At 56.1% G+C, this 13,703-nt stretch overlaps 1 long non-coding RNA gene across 1 annotated transcript; it reads left to right on the top strand.

The window, feature by feature from the left end:
* Positions 1-9,959: 9,959 nt before the first annotated feature.
* On the top strand, positions 9,960-13,454 carry LOC118673241. Its single transcript, XR_004973340.1, has 3 exons — positions 9,960-10,519; positions 11,660-11,830; positions 12,241-13,454. It is a non-coding gene; the product is annotated as an uncharacterized LOC118673241 (long non-coding RNA).
* The last annotated feature ends 249 nt before the right edge of the window (positions 13,455-13,703 follow it).

Below are 13,703 nucleotides of genomic sequence, written 5' to 3'. Positions count from 1 at the left end.
AGGACTCTGCTGCTGTCACAGGTCCCTTTGCCCAGGGTCCCCTGGTTATAGTTGGTGGCATAGAAGCAGCCCAGTTTCGTGGCTGGGAACATGGGCAATGGAGCCAGTGTGCCCAAACCTGACTCCATCACCCAGTGTGTGACCACTACTAGCCCATGACCCTCTGGGCCTCAGTGTCCTGGTTTGGAAACCTGAGATAATTGGGTATTTGTGAGCATGAGGTCGGTAAATACACGTGAGGAGCTGTGCCTGGCTTATGCACGCACGTGTGTGAGCTGTTGTCATTCTCCTGGCCTCAGTTTCCTCACCAGCCGGATGAGGTTGGGGTGGTACTTGACCCCAAGGCCCTTCTCCAGGCGACATTCTCTAGCCATGGACCAGGCCCTGCCCCCAAAAGAGCACTTCCTTCCCGGGGGAGGTAGGGAGAGACTGGCTGGGCAGAGAGCATGGCGTGCTCCCCAAGACGCAGCTCACCCAGTGGCTGTGTGTACAGGGAGAGAGTGTGTGTGTGTGTGTGTGTGTGTGTGTGTCCAGGTGGAGTGCAGACAGCCAGCGTTCGGTTCTCTGTGGAAGTGCAGATGGGAACGTACCTGGGCAGGAGCCTGTCTGATGGGCAGGGGAGTAACCCAAACCTGCAGGGAGGGCTGAGGGGTAAGGTAGAAGGTGAAGATGTCCAGCAGAACCTAGAGGAGGAGCTGGAGAGTGGAGGCCGGGCCAGGTCCTCAGCGGGGGACACTGACCCCAACCTCTCTGAGGCTTTTATGTCGCCACAAGGCAGGTGAGGCTCAGGGGAGCCCCCTGAAGTCGTCAGTGGTCCCGTTTGGACTCGAGAACTCCTGTCCGACCCCCAGGCCCAGGCTTTGGTGCTGTTCCAGGCTACCCCTTGGGGGAAGGCAGACAGACCCGAGAGGCTGCCACCGGCCCTCACTCTGCACGGCTCAGATACGGGAGGCTCGCTGCCCAGACAGCGGGCGGTGTTGGGTGGGCATCCGGCTCCGGGGGGCAGTGGTCGCAGCTCCACGTGCTGAATGGCAGTGCCCCAGGTTTGGGGGAGGGAGGCTCTGGTGAGGAGAAGAGGGCCCGGACTCACGAAGCCAGGGCAGCCAGAGGCTCCAGCAGGGCAGCGAGGTGGGCAGAGAGCGGCCTCTGCCTTCACCCGGGGTATTTACATTTTATTTCTGTTTACAATGTGACTCCCTGGGCCACTCAGGTCCCTTTCTGAGCCTCCGTTTGCACATGGGTCCTGTGGGGCCCTGACTCCAACCCTGGCCTCGCGGGAAGAAGCATGTGGCGTCGGGGTTAAGAGCACAGCCTTGGCACCTCAGCCTTGACCCTTAGCAGCTGTGTGGCTCTGGGCCCGTCACAGCCTCTCAGCCTCAGTCTTCTTCTGTGTGAAATGGGATTACCGTGGTCTCTGCCTCAAGGGCCGCTGTATTAACTCAAATCATCCCCATGAAACACTGAGAACAGCACTTGGCACAAAGAAAGGGCTCGTAAGTCCTCGTTACTGTTGCATTTGCTGCGGTTTCATAAGGCTGTCCCTCTGGAGAGCTCGCACAGAGGCAGGAGGGAGGGAGCAGGTCTATAATTGTTTGCACTCATTCATGCCCTCCTTCCCTTTGAGATAACACGTGTCACCCCATTGACTTTGGACTTGACTGTGAGACAGGGACTGTGAAGATGCGATGATGTTCTCCAGGCCTCCGCAGAGGTCAAAACGTAGCGAGAGGGTTTCCACATCGCACTTGCTCGTTTCCTCTCTCACGGAAGGGGTTGCCCCGAGGGGCCGCTCCTCCAGCCTGGGCCCCGGAATGAGAAGTCGTGGGCAGAGCCACAAGGGCCACAGTTGACCGCCAGCCGCATGGGATGTGAGCGAGAAAGCCAGGTTGGTTGTTGTGAGCCCCTGAGCGCTGGGGCTGCTTGTTACCTCAGCCACACGGACCCATACTGACAGGATTAAGAGGGAGGGCCTCTGAGGAGGGGTCCCACGACCTACTGGAGCGGAGGAGACAGAGCTTGGAAGCTGACGTGAAGGAAGCGATGGGAGCAGACAAAACCCGGCACACACAGGCTGGCATGCATGTGCACACACGTGAAATACAAGGGAACTCCCCACACCATCTGCCCTTCTTTCCCACCAGATGGACGGCAGCAGCTCCCCGGAGGGAGCTCGCTTTCCTGCAGGGTCCCCTAACCCACCCCCACTGGCCTGGAGCTAGCAGGCTCTCCCCGTGCCCCCACCCCAGCCCGGGCCCCTCCCTTGCTCCTGGCCCTGATTCCTGGGTCGCTCTCCCTGAGCAAGTCCAAGAAGCCCTTTGCATTGGCCTCTGTTTTGTTTGCTTTTGCTTGTGCCATCCTGCTGTGGGCAGGGAGGAGGCGAGCCAACATCAGCTGCTGCCACAGACCAAGAGCAGCATTTCCTGGCCTCCGGTTGGGATGTGGTTCCCTCCCCGTGGGTCGTCCGCCCAGAGCCAGGTCTGTAAATGGTTGGCTGCTGCGCTCTCTCCGGCCCTGCGGAGGTTTGTCTCCGAGTGGGCCCTGCGGTCTCTGCTGCGTGGTCTGCCCTCCGGCCCCCGCAGGCCTCCCGGTGGGCACCGCGGCAGGGCAGGCTCTGCCATCTTGCTTTGGGAAGAGGGGCTGTGCGTGAAGCCTGACCTCACTGGCCTGGGAAAGGTTTCCATTCGGAGCACTTTCCACCCAGGAGGCAAAGCAAACATCTGGCCGCACAGTTCCCTTGGCCCCTGCCAGCCACCCCACTCGGGGATTCCAGGCAAATTCCATCATTTCTCCATTTCCTTTCCTCCCTGTCTAGCGGAGCCTGGGCGCTCTGTCTTCCCTCCCGTCGGGGAGCCATTCACAGCCTCTCCCTGTGTCTGCCCCGGCCCTGACGGGAGTTTTCCTGTGGCTTCTGTGGCCGCCACCCTGTCATTCACCACCCAGTGCTGCAGGCTCCCCGGCACTAAGGACTCTCCCAGCCAATCTCGGCCCAGTGTGGTCGCTCCAGGCAATTATCACCAAGGCCTTGGAGAAGCCGCGTCCTTGGCCCAGCAGCTCCCAGCCCCCACCCTGTTCCTGGCAGCTCGGTCCTTGCGTTGGGTGCTTTGGGTGCAAGGACCAGGCACTCAGCGGCCTCAGGCGTTGCCTGCAGGACGGAGGCTGGGGCGGCCCAGCAGGGCTGTGGGGGCCTCCATTCAGCCCCACAGTCGGAGCCCCTTCGCTGGTGCGGCATCCTGTCTGCATCCTCCCTTTCTCACCCTTTTCTCGGCCGCTGCTCCTGTGGCTGCTCCTGTGGCTGCTCCCCGGGCTCTCTCCGCTCTTCTCCATCACACGTGCTTCCTCGTGGGGTCTCGTCTGCCTGCTCGTGGGGTCTCGTGCTCTGTGGCCTCTGCCGACAGGAGCCGTCTCTGTGCGGCTGCTCTGGAGACCCCCTGAGAGGAGGCGCTTGGGGCATCCCTGGCACCTAGTCCTGCTGGACAGAGGCCTGGGCCAGGCCACCTGGCAGGTCTCTGATGTCCCCATGACCAGCCCATCGACGGTTCTCTTGGAGTCGAGTGCCGAGCCCTAGACCAGCTGGTTCTGTATGGCCAGCTGTGTGCTGGCCTGAGCCACAGCACGGTGGCCAGCAGCTCAGGAACTGCCTGTGGTGGCTCCGTCCTGAATGTGGGGTGGGGGGCACTCGTGGACTCCCGCCATCGAATGGCAGGAGTGCCTTTAGCTGTTCCGCTTAAGACGCCCATCTGTCTCCTGCTACTCAACACACACTTCCAATAGGGCAGCTCCTCACGTGTGCCCGGCTTCCCGGTCCAGAGACAGGGTGGGAGCCTGTGGAAATAGCCTGGGGCTGGCTGCGGAGGCTGTGGACTGGGCAGGCCCTGAGAATGGATGGGTGGGGAGGCACGGGGCGGGGGGGGGGGGGGGCACGGGGGGGCTGGATGGGCTGGCAGAATGGAGACAGGACCGCGTCTGGGAAGATGGGGGCTCTCCATGGGTGATTTCAGGAGGGCAGAGGAATGGCAGGGCCTGGAGCAGGGGGCAGATGGTCAGCCCAAGAGCACCAGATGGTCGATGGTCGTGAGAGCCTGGCGCCATGGCCGTGCGGTGTGAGCTTGGCCTCAAGTCCCACAGCCCAGCTTCACTTCCCAACTTTGCCACCTGCTAGCTCGCTGACCTCGGCCAATCACTTAATCTCTGCGCCCAATCTCCTGATCTGTCCCAGGGGAATAATAAGGCCCCGCTGTGACCCCCTAAGGCTATGCAGGCAGAGGGCACCACACTACGTCCAGCCGCAGCCAGGCCTGGGCTAGTAGGGACGACGCTTTTGTAACTAACATTACAGATAAAGTAATAATAATGCCAATCAGCCCTAGCCGGTTTGCTCAGTGGATACAGCGTCGGCCTGTGGACTGAAGGGTCCCGGTTTCAATTCCGGTCAAGGGCACATGCCCGGATTGTGGGCTCAATCCCCAGTGTGGGATATGCAGGAGGCAGCCGATCAATGATTTTCTCTCATCTCCCTTCTCTCTCTCCCTCTCTGAAATCAATAAAAATATATTTTTTTAAAAAATAATGCCATTCACAGGGACCAGGAGCCTGGAATGGTTGGGTCTCGCGCTTGGCGATTTAGGCACCGGAGCTCAGCTGGAGAAGGGGTTCCCAGAGCTGGGAGCCGGGCCTTGGAGACCCTGGCCTGTGTCTGGGGTCTCAGGAAGGTCTCGAGGCCTGGGTGGGGGCCAGGGCAGCTCTCAGGCCAGCCTGGCTGAAGAACTGGCGTGGACGAACCTGCTGGCACTGAATTTGACTCAGCCGTGAGGAGCCCAGGCAGAGGTGACAGAGGTGACAGGGAAGGGACCTGCTGCCGGCCCCTGTCCCATGCAGGGCCCTGAGGCTCAGTAACCCTCTGACAAGCCTGGGGAAGAGGCAGCAGTTGGAGCCACGCCCACAGCAGGGCTCAGGCTTGGCTGAAGGTTCTAGTGACCTTGGGGCTCCCCGTCCCCCTAGAGACCGAGGTGGCAGTTTCTACCAGTGGAGACGTTTCTTCAGCCTCTCCTCTGCGTGGAACCGCTCTCACGCTCCGCAGAGCGTCTCGGCCCCGCCCTGGTTTCTGGAACTCTCCAGCCTGGGCACCGAGCTGCACCCGCGTGACGCCAGCGCCTGGACGGGGGCCTCAGCGCTGACTCAGCGGAGCCCGGGGCCTGGGCCTGCGGCTGCGAGGCCAGGGTCCTGGGGCTCCCGAGCATCTGTGCACCTCCTCTGCCCCCTGGACCTCGGAGCTGATGCTGGCCACGGGCTGAGCGTGGAGGCTGGGAATGTAGTGGTTATTCAACTTCCTGAGACGCTGTCACTACGTGATCGCCGTGTGCCCTCGCGATGACGCTGTGGCACGGATGAGGCAGGTGTCGTCACCCACATTTTACAGGGGAAACTGAGGCTCCGGAGGTTCTATTGCGGCTGCCTGGCCCCTGAGCCCAGGTCTTTCCGCCTCAAAGCTGGTGCTCTGTGTCAGGGGTTCCCCAAGATTCTAATTTAGAAGGTGGGTTCAAGGAGTGATCTTTTCACAGTCTCCCCAGACGGCAGGCGGAGGTGCATGTAGGAAGCTGGGACCAGGAGGGCAGAGGCTGCGGGAGTAAAGGAGCAAATCAGGTTGCCCTGTGCAGATAGCGGAAACTTGTCACAGGAAGTCGGCTCCTCTCCAGGCCACGGCTCCAAGGACGGGGGTGGAGGCAGGGTGCTCAGGGCTGCCCAGGGGGTGTCTGGAGGACACCCTGCCCTCAAAAATTCCAGAAAGACTTTGCTCATCAAGAGTGGCCGATGGAGTTAGATGGCCCGATTCAGGTCTCTCTCTTCCGGCTCACCAGGCCCTGGCTTTGCCGAGTGCTCCAGCCTCTCTGCCTCAGTCTTCCTGCAGTGAATGAACCATCCTTCCTCCAGGAAACGGCCCTTGGTGTACAGTGAGCCCTTAATCACTGTGAGCAACCCGGGGACCAGGGCTGCCTTTACCACGGCAGCCTCTCCCGTTTCCAGCCTCCTCTGCAGCTCCCGGCCGGGCCCAACGGGAGGAGACAGGCTCTAGGACGAGGGGGGAGATGAGACAAACCCAACCCAGGTCAGGTCAGCTCTGCCCCAAAGCTTTGCCTTCCCCTCAGAGCCTCCCCGCGCACCAGTGTGACCGTGCCCTTGCACAATTCCAGAGAAGGGGGACCCTGTCGGCGTGGTGACAAAGGCGCGGGCCAGGCCAAGCGAGCGGGTGCCCGGAGGCGCTGTCCACACTGCCTCTCACTGTCCTGGCGTCAGGAAGACTCGGCTCATGTTCTCGGCACTGGAAACTATGCCCTCATCTTGGGCTTTCTCCATCACCACCAGCTCTGCTCGCTTGGACAGCCGCCCCGGGGAATTCGCTCAGCAAAACAAATAGACATGTATTTTGTATCGGATCACTGGCAGCGAGGATGGGTTCTGGCCCGTGAACTGGAGCCGAGGCCAAGCACCGTTCTCCGGAAGCATGAGGCCTCCCCCCGCATGCAGACCCCAGGTGGAAGGGCGCAGGACCGCGGGACGGCGGCTCCTCGTGTGCATGGGCCCCCCTGAAGCTCCAGAGCGACTGTCCAAGGTCACACGGCAAGTTTGGGGGAGCCGCCCCGGGAAGCCAGGCTCCCAGCCCTCCCCGCCCAGGTGTCCCCCCGGGGCTGGCTTGTGCAGGATGGACATCATCCTTGGGTGTTTGCCAGCGCTTGGAGCTTAATGAGGTAGACGCTGATATAATTAGTAGAAAGGCCAGTTTGGGGATTCTCGGATACAATGATAATCATCATTCCTAAGAAGGACAACAGAGCTTTACAAGATTTTAAGGTAATTTTCTGATCCTCGCAGACCAAATGATGTTTAAGGGAGTGTGGGAGAGCTAGCAGGTGCTCTGTCTAAAGTAGCCGTCCTCCTCTGGAACACTATCAACAATAAAAAATATATAAAGCAGCCGAAACCGGTTTGGCTCAGTGGATAGAGCGTCGGCCTGCGGACTGAAAGGTCCCAGGTTCGATTCCGGTCAAGGGCATGTACCTGGGTTGCGGGCACATCCCCAGTAGGAGATGTGCAGGAGGTGGCTGATCGATGTTTCTCTCCCATCGATGTTTCTAACTATCTCTCTCCCTTCCTCTCTGTAAAAAATCAATAAAATATATTTTTTTAAAAAATATATAAAGCAGCCGTCCTCCAATATCAGTGTGCATAAAACCAGCCAATCACTGATGGGGCCACCTCCCAGTGGGCCTGGATATGTGACTGACTGCACAGAATATTCTAGCTCTCCAGTGGCTGGACACCCGTTCTTGGAATCCTACTTGAAAAACCAGACAGGTAAGGCTGGAACGCTCACGGTGCATGCGGGAGGCCTCTGCCCAGCTGTGCTGTCCCTGCTGCTGTGTCCTGTGTGGGGGTGGGGGTGGGGGTGGGGGTGGGGAGACAGGCCTGTGAGGCACAGGGGCTTCCAGGAGAGGGCTGGTCCACTCGGTGGAGAAAGGAGGTGGTGGGGCGGGGCGTGCTGGGGTGGACCTGTTTATTGATGCCGGTTCCGAATGGAACAGCCTTAGCTGGCTTCCTCAGGACACTAGGGCTAATGCTCTGTTCCTGCAAAAAGGGCCCCTGGACGGGTCCCGGTCTGCGAGGGGTGGTCAGTCACACTCTGCCACCTGTGCATGGAGAGCAGCACCTCCGATCACGTACTCTTCCTAGAGGCCCGATGAGGCCGATACTATTGTTCCCATTTCTCAGAAGAGGAAACTGGGACACAGAGAGAGTAAAGAGCTCGCCCGAGGCCACACAGCCTCCAGGCTGCGAATGCCGGCCAACCTGGCACCGAAACCTTCCCCTTAGACCGGGTGTCGTAGGGGTAGTCCTTGCTCATCCCGGCGGGAAGGACCGGGAGTGCCATCCCAAGCCATGGAAGAGGAGCCTTGGTTGGAGCATGGGAAGGTGCCTTTCAGCAAGAACCCAGGTGGCTCCACAGTCTTCAAGTTTGCAGAACAGTATCCTAAACGAAGGCACAAACTCACTGCCCCCGATGGGAAGCCCTCTCGTGGTGCTTCAGGTCAGGACCCTGGGGAAGGCCTTCCTCCCCGAGGGCCCAGCTGACTCCAGTCTGAGAAACACACCTCTTCCCCCGGGACTGACACCAGGACAGATGGGACCCTCCCTCCTTCCAGGGGCAGCCTTGTCCCCAGCGTGGGTCCTGCGTGCTGACTCGGTACAATCAGAACATCGCTGGCAAGCAGTTCCTGTGGGTCACCCCCTTACTGCTGGGACTTGCAGTCATCCATGGTCCCAGCCCCTCCCCCCCCCTACACACACCCCAGCAAGAGCAGGGGAGAGGTGCCACCTCACCCAGGTGGGTGGTGAGAACCCCAATGTGGTTACAAAACCTCTGTACCGTCTGCAAGCACCAGGCCTGGGATCATTTTAGGATTTCTCACACTGAAACAAGCCCTTGGGGAGAGAGGCTTTCTAACAGCACAGTCCTGGCTCGTGCTTTGGGAGGGACGGCACCAGCTTGATGGGAAGGGATCCTCGGGCGGGCGGGGACGGATCTGCGGCTGTGGCGGACGGTCGCACTGCTGCTTACCCGGGAGGCCTCAGGCTCTTGGCCCCCCTCTGCTGTCCCTTGAGCACCTGTGCTCTGTGGTCCCAATCTAGAAGCCACCAGAGGGCAAGCACATGCCCACACAGTCGCTGGCGCCAAGCCCCCTCTGGGAGTTTGAATTTTAGATGGCAAAGGAGTTGCAAATTCGTGGTGGGAGGAGACGCTGGAAGGGACAGTAGCCAAATCTCATGAATGGTTAGGAATCACTAATATGGTGCTGAGAGGACATTGAGAAAAATGAGTGCTTGGATCACCGCGGTCATCAGGTCCTGGGCGCTGTGAGGTCAGCTCCCCGCCTGGGGTCTCGGTTCCCAGCCACTCCCAGGGAAGCCTTCACCCCCACATGCACAGGTGAGGACTGGAGGGGCCCCGCCACTGAGTGGGTGCGACCCGCCTCCTTTGGACTCTCATCTCATCGCTAAGACTCAGTGAGCAGAGGAGGGAGGAGGGGGAGGCGAGGAGAGCTGGTGGCTGAGAGGGGCCTCAGGATGGGCCCAAACCAAGCTGGTCATCACCAGGAGGAAACCCACAGCGGGACTTGGGCTCCGCCTGCGCGATTAGTGCTCCGGAAACCGCGGGGACCCGCTGGAGGCCTTGACTGATGCTGTGTTCTTTTCCATTTCTTCTCTGATTACATTGATCCCGTACTTTTGCTGAGGTTGTGACAGTCTAATTATAGACCTCTCGGCTGCTGAGCAAACAGTCGGCCCCACTCAGTATATCCGCCTGTTACACAAGCTCAGCTCTGGGACACTGTCATTACAGGCAGCCAACCCCAGGATGCATGGAGATGCACAGCTACGCACCCTTCCCCTCCTTCCCGTCCCTGCTGGAGCCATAGGTGCTGGGGGTGAGCCAGGCCAGGTCCTTAAAAAAAAAAAAAAAAAAGGTGGGAAACTGAGGCTCAGAGCAGCGGCTAATATAACACAGAGTGTGAAGTGAAACCTAGACTAGGGGTTGGGGGAGCGGTGACGTTATCCAAGGCCTCTTCCTTTCTTGTTTTCTTTTTCTTTCTTCCACCAAACATCCACTCGGTGTCTGTCCTAAGAAACGTGGAGGAAAGTGTCACCTGGCCAAGAGCAGGGAGTGGAGATAGCCTCCATCCTCGACGCTTCTCAAGAACCCATTTCCTGCCCTGACCGGTTTGGCTCAGTGGGTAGAGCGTCGGCCTGCGAACTGAAGGGTCCCAGGTTCGATTCCGGTCAAGGGCATGTACCTTGGTTGCGGGCACATCCCCAGTGGGGGGTGTGGGGGGTGTGCAGGAGGCAGCTGGTCGATGTTTCTCTCTCATTGATGTTTCTAACTCTCTATCCCTCTCCCTTCCTCTCTGTAAAAAATCAATAAAATATATTTTTTAAAAAAATACATTTCCTGGTCCTCCAACGTGTAGGCCTCAGAAACATGCCTATGACCCCGAGGTGGATGCATCAAAGATCCTGATTGGCTGAAGCAGTGCTTGCAGGGATGGGTGCAGAGGCTGGAAGGAAGAGGCGTGTGTTCAGACCTCCATCTAAACTTGCTTTGCTGTTGGGCTAGAGCCCCTTCCTGGAGTTAAAGCTGAAAGCGCCAGGGAACCTGTTCCTGAACCTTTTTTGCAAGAGGGGCTTGGGCTCTGCCGATGAGACGGTCCCCATCCAGATTTTGAATCAGAAGTTAGCGATGGGAATAAGCAGGGACACAAAGACTCGATGGTCAACAGGTGGTGGCTGTGGTGGTGGCGGCCCTGTTCTCCAGCCGTCCTGCTGATTCTCTGGGCTCCCCAGTAGCATTGAAAGAAATCCCGTTTTGTGTAAATCTTCCAGAGTCGTTTTTGATGAATCGCAACTAAATATCCAGGCTGAGCTGAGGACTGGAAGATAAAGTTTGAGCATTGAGCAGCACACCTGGCAGGTGAGTGCGTTGTTCCTAGCCGGGGGGGGGGCATGCTAGCCCTCTGGCCAGCTGGGAGGGCGGAGGGGGTGGGCAGCAGGTCTCTTCTCCAGCAGACATGGACGTCAGGGGGCGGGGGCAGTTTCGGTCATTTTGGCAGCTGGGGGGAGACATCCGGGGCCTCAATCTAAGGCAGGTTCAGAGTGGCCCCAGGGTTGGTCACAGATATGAAGTGATCCGTTAACAACTTACACATCCACGGAACCTCTTTTCCCTGAAGGGAGATTTGAAAGCATTAATCCTCAGATAAGAAACCTGGGGCCTCAGCAGTGACGGTCGGTCGCCACAGCCAGGTGTGGGGCATTCACCCTCCCCTCCTCTCCGCCCACCTGCTTGCCAAGCTGTCCTGACAGTAACATGAGAAAGGGCCCCGTTTGGCGAAGGGAGCTACTGTGTGCACGGGGCCAGGGCCTGCGCAGGGCTCACTACCTCGTGTGACCAGCACACACCTCCGTGGAGCAGGGAGGCTAATGACCGTTCCCGTTTGGGATGAGGAAGCCGAGACTCAGATCGGGAAGCCATTTGACAGGGATGCAAGCCATCTGACCCAACCTCCCCCTTCCTCCAGGGACACCCTTAGGGAGGTGGGCAGGAAGCGGGTCCAGAGACATCCCTCAGCATCTTCAGCACCCACCCTCTTTCCTCCGGCAGTGCCACCACCGCCTTCCCCCCTTTCTGGGCCCTGATCTTCCTCCCTTCCTGATGCCCTGGTGCCCCAGTGTCTCTGCTGTCAGAACTGCCCCAAAGATCGAGCCCACTTCCCCCTCCCTGCCCATCAGGTCTGACCAGTCCTTGGTTCATTCCTTCTGTGCTTTGCTCCAAATAAAACTTACGCCTTTCCCCTGGCCGGCGTGGCTCAGTGGTTGAGCATGGACCTGTGAACCAGGAGGTCACGGTTCGATTCCTGGTCCGGCCATATGCCTGGGTTGCAGGCTCGATCCCCAGCAGGGGGCGTACAGGAGGCAGCCGATCCATGATTCTTATCATTGATGCTTCTCTCTCCTCCTCTCCCTTCCTCTCTGAAATCAATAAAAAGATACATTTTTTAAAAACCTTATACCTTTTTACTCCCAAACGAGTGTTCTTTCTGTACCACCCAAGAACAACAGTGGCCGGAAGAAGCCCGGGAAGAGACCGGGATTCACTGCTGGGAGTTCCAGATGGAGTGGAAAGCAGGCCCTGCCTCGCCCACCGGAGCCTGGCTAAGGGGACAGTGCCACGTGGAGGCCCCAGGCAGGGTCGCGCGGGCTGCGCTGCTGCTTCAGGACACAGGTTGGTTCAGTTTGTGGAAATGGTTGAGCTGTGCTCTTATGATCTGGATGCCATGCTCTATATGGCAATGTAGAGCAATAAAAAACTTTGCTTAAAAATCATTTTTAGAAAGATCTTTTAACCAGGGCATTTTAATAAACACTTAGCATGGTGATCCACCTAGAAATAAAGTAATACAAAAACTCCAGACTTAAACTGGTAAATGAGGATAGCTGGGCACTAAACAAGAGTTTTTTCTTGCCTTACAAAAAGGATTAATAATAGAAACTTTTTTTTTTTTTGCTTCCCCATGGAGTTAAATAAGATTCTATTGAGACATAACATTTTTTCACGGTCGTGGCCACAAGTGAGGCACAACCTGCATTTTGAAGACTTTCCTGCCTTTGCTTTTCTTTCCTCGGCAATCCTAGGTGCGGATCAAAGCAGCACTCAGAATGCGAAGGTCTTGAAACCATTTTGATTGGATGTGCTCCAGCTGAGGCCAGAATGGGGCAAGAAGGAGGCTTCGATAACCTCAGAAGGACAGTTTCAATACGTGGTTCCACGGCCAGTGGGCAGTACCTGGCGACTTCCTGAAACTCCCCGCACAGGGTGCCACAGTTTTATGAGGTAGAAAGAACACTGTGTATTTTAAAAAACAACACACACACACACACAAATAGAAACAAAATTCTAGAAAAGTCGTCATGCCCCAGAAATAAAAAAGGGCCCAAAGATAAATGTATACACACATATGAATAATGAATTTCTTTTGTGGCTCATGGCTCTCCCTTCTTACCTACCACAAACTTGCCTAATGGTCAGGAAGCTGGACAAAATTTTATCCAAACAAAGGTAGAACCAACCAACCCCTGCTAGATCAAATTCTAGGTAAGAATTTCTGACCTGTGTTCTCCCCTGAGGCTACCTGTGCTAATGGCAGATACTGAAAAAGTAGAAATGGTCCAAAGGCCAACGGAATGTAATAATCTGCATTCATTTTAAGGTGGTTGTGTATGCTGGATTTTTTGGACAATCTGCATTTTAAGTAACCAGTCACTCCTAACTGCATTTTTTGGCAATTCACTCATTCATTCATTATTCATTCATTCATTCATTGAACAAAACTATGTGCTGTTGGTGCTGAACTAAACTGTATATCCATGAGGGAAAAATAAATTTTGACCCCAAGCTGCACAAAAAATTAATCTGAGAGGAATCATAGACCTAAATGTGAAGGCTAAAACAATCAAGTTCCTAGGACAAAGATTTTTTTAAACAGGACATAAAAAGCACTACTCATAAAAATAAGATTAATTAGATTTTTTTAAATTAAGAAATTCTGTACATCAAAAGATAACATTAAGAGAATTAAAAGGAAGCCACAGACGGGGAGAAGATATCTGTAATACATGTATTGGACAAAGGACACATAGATCAGTATGACAGACAACCCCCTGAAAATGGCAAAAGACCTAAACAGACACTTTACTGAAAGGATATCAAAATGGCCAATAAGCATCTGAATATTATTAATTATTATCAATAATCTCAATATTATTATTAGAGAAATGTAAATTTAAATCCCAATGGAATCCACACTCCCTTTTTAAAAGTAAACAAACTGACCATACCAGGCAAAGTTGTGGAGCAACTGGAAATCTCATATCACTGGCTGGAATATAAATTGTTATACCTCTTTGGGAAACTGTTTAGCAGTCTGTTTAAAGCTTAATATGTGTACACTCTATCATTCTACAATTCAGTCCTGGGCATAAACATAGGATGAATAGTTGTGGGGATCTAATATATAGCATAGTGATTATAGCTAATAACATTGTATTATCTACTTGAAATTTGCTAAGAGAGTTGGTCTTAAGCATTCTCAACACAC

The sequence above is a fragment of the Myotis myotis genome, unplaced genomic scaffold (assembly GCF_014108235.1).
Source record: "Myotis myotis isolate mMyoMyo1 unplaced genomic scaffold, mMyoMyo1.p scaffold_m19_p_18, whole genome shotgun sequence".
Taxonomy (NCBI): domain Eukaryota; kingdom Metazoa; phylum Chordata; class Mammalia; order Chiroptera; family Vespertilionidae; genus Myotis; species Myotis myotis.
Note: the sequence above shows the minus strand (reverse complement) of the source record. Positions and strands in the feature narration are given on the sequence as shown.